This window comes from Nelumbo lutea, chromosome 5 (genome assembly GCF_056320005.1).
Source record: "Nelumbo lutea isolate HS-2025 chromosome 5, American lotus-T2T, whole genome shotgun sequence".
NCBI lineage: Eukaryota > Viridiplantae > Streptophyta > Magnoliopsida > Proteales > Nelumbonaceae > Nelumbo > Nelumbo lutea.
Window position 1 is genome coordinate 78,285,181 of NC_142688.1, and position 6,279 is coordinate 78,291,459.

General features: G+C 41.8%; 1 long non-coding RNA gene across 2 annotated transcripts; it reads left to right on the forward strand.

Moving 5' to 3' along the window:
- Positions 1-897: 897 nt before the first annotated feature.
- Positions 898-2,405, forward strand: LOC148853013 (uncharacterized). 2 transcript variants are annotated; one of them, XR_016099696.1, is made up of 4 exons: positions 898-1,016; positions 1,258-1,391; positions 1,510-1,634; positions 1,803-2,405. It is a non-coding gene; the product is annotated as an uncharacterized LOC148853013 (long non-coding RNA). The 2 variants fall into 2 exon arrangements; XR_016099697.1 differs by having other exon boundaries at positions 1,014-1,186.
- Positions 2,406-6,279: the final 3,874 nt, after the last annotated feature.

Here is a 6,279-nt window from a genome sequence, read left to right on the forward strand (position 1 = left end):
TTTAAAAAACCGATTCAAAGGGAGATTGAACTAATTTTGCCTCGAAGTCATGAGTCACCAGTAGTTTGACCATTTGGGTCATATAGGTCAGACCATGCCACATCAACATATCTATGGGAAATATCCCAATGCTTGTTTGGTTTCTACTTTTAACCATCAATGAACCAATATCATTAACCAAATTAATTAACCAACCATGGTCCTTGGGTCACAAATTACACACGAAATTAAACTTAAGTCCTAATATTTATAATTTTTGTCTAAATAAACAATTAAAATTAAAATATAATATAAACTACACAAAAATAAAACTTATATGTATACATGTAATTGACATGTTTGACCCACACTGGATATTTGGGATCTGACCCGATTTATATATATATTAAAAATTAATAATTTATTAAAATTAAAACATATATATAAAGCAAAACAAAAAAAATACAAGTGTATTTCAACTATTTCCATCTTTCATATACATGTTTTTTATAACATTAACTAATATAACGCATTTACAAAAATTCAATATAAATAATATATTTATAAATAAATAAATAACATATATATGTGTTACATATACACTACTAAAATATATAGATTTAGAGGCTCCTCGCGGAGGTGGTCCCAAAAAAATGCCTCTATAACACGTTAAAGAAGGCAATATTATTTGGCAAAATGGCGGTTTTAGGGTAAAATGGAACTGGACCCCTGATTGGTTTTTGGTTTTTCCAGTCTGACCATCCGGCCCGGTCCGGTTTTGAAAACCATGTCTGGTTCCGTGTAGGTTTTTAAAACAATCACTAAAAATTTCATTTATAAAAAAAGTTAGAAACTTATTTTTTTAATATAAAAAAACCCAAAACTCTGAACCCGCCAAAACCCATTTTTGGCTTGGCGCTTAAGATACACCATGCGCGCGAAACTCTTCTCCATCCAAAAGGGAGTGCTCTTCTAGAAGAAAATCTTCTTCATTCTGTTGTTTTTTTACAACTATCATCTCTTTCTTTCTCGTCAATGTATCAAATCTTCTTCACTTTGTTCTTTCAACATCTCTTTTTCTTTTTTATGATTTGTTCACTTTTTAGGGTTCAATTAAATCGCCATTCTATGCCCCCCTTCCCTTCTGTTAGGATTTATTTAGAAAGAACAAATTGAACATAGCTGATAAGTTTTTGGGGCTCTTGTTGTATGTACCAAGCTCTTACTGTTCGTTCCATTATTATTTATTTCTTTATTTACTTTTTTTTTCTTTGGCAGGGGAGGCTCAGCTTGGGTCATAAAGGTTTTGATAGGTGTATGCCATTGCTGGTTGCTCGTTCTCACCACCGGTCAACTGCATAAAATAACACTACAAGAAATTTGGGTAAACGGCTACTCACGCCAATTCAGGGGTTCGTTACTACCAAACAACGAAACGCTCGTCAATTTTTCTTTCTCCATCACCATTATCTTCTTTCATCTTCTTCTTCGTGCTTATCTTTCGTATTTTTCTTTCTCCATCGAACAAAGTATTTGTGCCTGGCAAGCGGCTTGCAAGGGATCGTATCCCAAGTCAAGGCTATATTCAGAAACCCAGGAGCTATAAACAGGATAAAAGATTCAAATCTTACCCTCCTGACCTACGGTCCATTGAAGTAAGTTTCCATTTCTTCAAACAGTGTTTAAATAGGATTTCTTCTATTTGGTTTACAGGTTTAGCACGTTTGGCCTATTGGTTGATATATAAATGCTTGAGGACTCACTGAGTTGTTTGTGCTAAACACGGTCTATGTATATCTGTAGATTTCTTGACTACAGAACAGATTTCTTGTGATTAGGTTCCATTTCAGGTGTATCGATGCTTATTCTTGTGTCTCAATGATGTGACTGAAGCGGTATACATGCAATATCTAATGGGTATCGATGGGGTGATTGTGGATCTGGTTCAAGAGATTACAACTGCGGTTTCTGATTCCATCAAGCCTGCAGTAGAGGGGGAAGAGGAGTGCTGTACTGAAGGGGATGGCCAGATTCAGGTGATGGCAAGGCCCAAATTCTCTCAGCATGAACTGTCATTTATACTGAAGCTTATACATGAGTTGATACAACTTTAAGTCCCATTGCACAACCAATACAATGGAAGATCAATCAAACACGATAGGGTAGCAATCTAAAATTTGTACTTCCTTTTTTCTATATTCTTTTTAATGTAAAACTCTTATCTATCTGGTTTCTAGTGCAATTATCAATTTTTCCCCACCCTTTTATACAGTTTTTACTTGTTTGTACACTTGTGATACACTATTTGGGTAGGTAGGTGGATGAAACTTCAGTTTGTACACTTGTCATACACTATTTTGGTAGATGGCTGTTGACGTTATTAATTAAAGTCAGAATATATATAGCTGAGATTCAATTGGATGGAACCCCATTTCTCTTGGGTTCAAGATTGTAAATTGTATTTATGTTTATAGCATAATGGGCAGCTTATGATATTGTGGATGAACTGATCCTTATAACTTGCAACCAGTTTTAAATTTAGGGGCTTTACAACTTTTTGATTTCTTTATAGTAATGTATTCATTTGACAATTTTCATTTTTTATGTAGAGCTTTTTATAGCCAAGTTTTCTTTCTCTTGTTCTGTTCTTTTTTGAGTTTGATCAAATTTAATCTTTTTTTTCTTGGTATGATGAAATTTAATCATCATGGAGTAGGCTCTTGTTCATTTCTTATAATTCATAACCACTTGTTTCTGCATCCCAGGTGCTACCATTGTTGTTTATGGTGATGGTCACTATTTCTCAAAAGATGCCAATCAAGTATTTTTCTTATTAAAGAGAAGCGGATTTGCATATACTTTCTTCCCTTATGACCTTTTTCTATGCATTTCTTTTGTTTGTGATGTTTCCACTTGATAAGTGGCCTTAGATCTTATTATTTTGTAATCTGAACTTCAAATTTAAACCATGGATCAAAAGTGAAAACCATCGGGATGAAAACCTCATCTTAATTATTTGGGGCTAATGAGTCATTTCATCAAACCTGTTCTACCATCTAAAAGGTTAGATAGTTGAAAGACGTTTGGCATCACAGAACACATTGATGGCTTAATGGCATCACATCAAACCTGTTAAATGTTAGCTTAAATAGCCGAGTAAATCATACCTGGAGGTAGTTTCCACTTGAATGCTTAATGTGAACTTTACTACTATTATTACAATTGTTTCTGTTGGGGGCATGGTAGGGCTGGCCCAGAGAGGCCCACGTCTGTGTAGTCCCGCCGAGCCATGTTATTATCGTGGTCCCCCGCCTAATCTTGTCAGCCACGTCAGCTACACGAATAAGCTCGTCTAGCAGATAAGGATGGAAAGACAACTTTGCCGAGTAGGACTCTACCCCTAATAACCTCGGCGGAGAACTCTATCCTGATTATCCTGGAACCCTACTTTGATCGGGATATGGACCCCTCGACTATATAAAGGTACTGCATGCACGAGGTAATGGACTAAACCTTGAACGCCAATACTGCTACTTAGCTCGGACTAGCATCCCTATAGCTTGGCCTGACCATTCACCACCTCTTATTGACTTGAGCGTGGGAGCGCTTACCCGGGGATAACTCCTCGAGTCTCGTCCTTGTAACTTAGCCTTACTCTGTTAGCAAGGACTATCTGGTTGCTCTCCTCAATTCGTGCACCACCTTAGATTGGGCAGCATCAGATTGTCGTCGTCAGTGGGAACTTACAAAAGGCTCTCTCGAAAGATTTCTCGTCGCGTAGCTTCAAAGCTGATTAAGATGCCTAAGAACCAGTCTGAACGATCAATAGGTCGTTCCCCATCTTGGGAGAACTGACACCATGACTCCTCGCATCAAGAAGCCCCGCAGCCTTCGGCCGCAATAGATCCAATGCAATTTCGAGCCATGCAAGAGGTCGATAAGATCTTTGAATTCATGCAGACGGGGTCTGCTACGCCACCCAGGCCTCCCCCCTCATGCCTTAATGCGCATGAAGGACGATCCTCAAACCTAGGACCCCAAAGTGCGTCGATCAGACGTGAGGGGAGAGCAGTCTAAGCGTATGAGGCAGAACACGACCTGAAGGCTTGCTTCTACTACCCGCTCCCATGGACAGGACCACCATAGCCAGACACGCTAGTCAATGCACATCCCCACCAAAGAAAGCCTTGACAAAAGGACGCCGCCCTTTGTGGTCTTTGTCGCCGAATCAAGCTCAGTCAAAGGTCACCTTATGCAATCCCAAGAGGGAGGCCATACACATCGTGGCCTCGGACAATAGAGATGTTGAGATCAAGGAGCTCCAACAACATTTGGAAGAGTTAAAATGCACTCAAACCCACAAGACCGTAACGCCCGTTGTGGACCAACCTGCGTGGACCACCGTGCATTTCACGAAGGAGCCACCCTTCATCCAGGACATCGTGGACGAGATACCCCCTACTGGATGGCGAGCCCCCAATTTGACAAGTATGATGGGAACTCCGATCCTTTTAACCATGTCGCGACGCTCAAAGCTCAGATGATTTTACATGGCGCGCCGGAGGGACTAATGTGAAAAGCCCTTGTAGCCACGTTGCAAGGCCAACTTTTCCACTGAGGTCCATAACATCATTGGACCAGTTGGAGACCTAGTTCTTGGTGCAGTTCACCGTTAGCCAGAAGCATTGGAAAACTTCGGCCAGGCTTATGCAGATCCGACAGAAGAAGGCGGAGTCCCTTAGAGATTACCTGGCGAGGTTCAACAAAAAAGCACTCCAGGTTAGCGACTTAAACCAATCAGTCGTAGTGATGGCCATACAACACGGGCTCTGCCCTTCCCCATTCAGCTTCTCCATCTCCAAAAATCCTCTTCAGAGGTTGTCCGTGCTAATGAGCCACGCGCAAAAGTATATCAATGTTGAAGAGGCTCAGGCGTAGGTCAGAGACAAGGATGAGAAGCCCGACAGAAAGAGGAGAGATCGACGAGCAGCAGTCCGAGAGGTCGAACAATGATCCCAACAAACAAGATTGTCAGACAAACCATAGACCTCGGACCCTCCGTCGACCTACCGGAATTTCACGTTGCTTAATGTTTCGCGGTCTAAGACTCTGATGCAAATCCGTGACCGCAACTTCGTTAGGTGGCTCGAGAAGATGAAGATGCAAAGTAACAAGAGAAACCGAGACAAATACTGCGAGTTTCACAAAGATCACGGCCACGACACAGAGAACTGTTTTGACTTGTGCAACTATATTGAAGACTGAAGTGAGAAGCCGACCCAAGTGGAATGAGGAGCGGATGAAGCTCGACAACCGCCGCCTCGTGGCCCCTTGGCCCTCTAGCCGACATCATCCATGTCATATCAAGAGGAGCCGCCGCTAGAGGGGAAAGCATCTGCTTGGTCATGTCACATTGACTAGCAGTAAATTTGGCCTATTGTGATTGTCGGCACTCTGACGTTGACATTGTTGGTGGAAGGGTTGCTGGAAGATGCCATTGAAAGGTTTCCTTGAGTAAAATGAGAAAGATAAAGAGATGAATGAAAGGGAACACAAGCTTTTTGCTGTGTTTCCCAGAGACAACGCCAATTGATGAAGCACACAATTTGGACGCTCCCTCGTGTGCTGTGACTCAGACTCCGACTAACAACAATTTGGTTGGGTTGGGCTGTGTGGACGAGCTATGAGTTGGGTATCCGAGCTGTAAAAAGAGAAGGTGAGAGTGCCCGGGAAGCTTTTACTCGGGGGGGCAATCTGATGTTTAAGTTAGCGAATATGTACGAGTAATCTCTAAGAATGTAAGGGAGCTTGAGAGTATCAGTGTGCATACCTTTATGGGTGGATCTAGACGTCTTATATAGGCTCCTGGACTCAGTTAACTGTCTTGAGCTCTGTGGATTTTTTTCCTTATTTTTAGGCACATTAAGGTGTTAGTTGCTAGATTGCATAGTAGTTATAGGTCACATGCGAGTCCTGTAGCGTTCGGTTCGACGACCTGCTCCTGTAGTCGCGATAATGGTGTTCTAGCGGGCGTGGTGTGTGGGACAGTTTCTGGCAAACTGGCGGGGTGAGCTCGCTCCATCTCGACCGCGTACTTGATGCTGACTGCCACATGTCATTTTGGTGAACTGCTCAGCTATGTTGGACGTTGTGGGTCGAGCTCTCTCTAACTCGGCCGCGTACCTGATGTTGATTGCCATGTGTCACTTTGGCGAGCTGCTTCACTATGCTAGACATTGCGTTATCACCAGCGTGCACGTGTTGATAATTGTGTGGGGTGACCAAATGATCCATAATTAC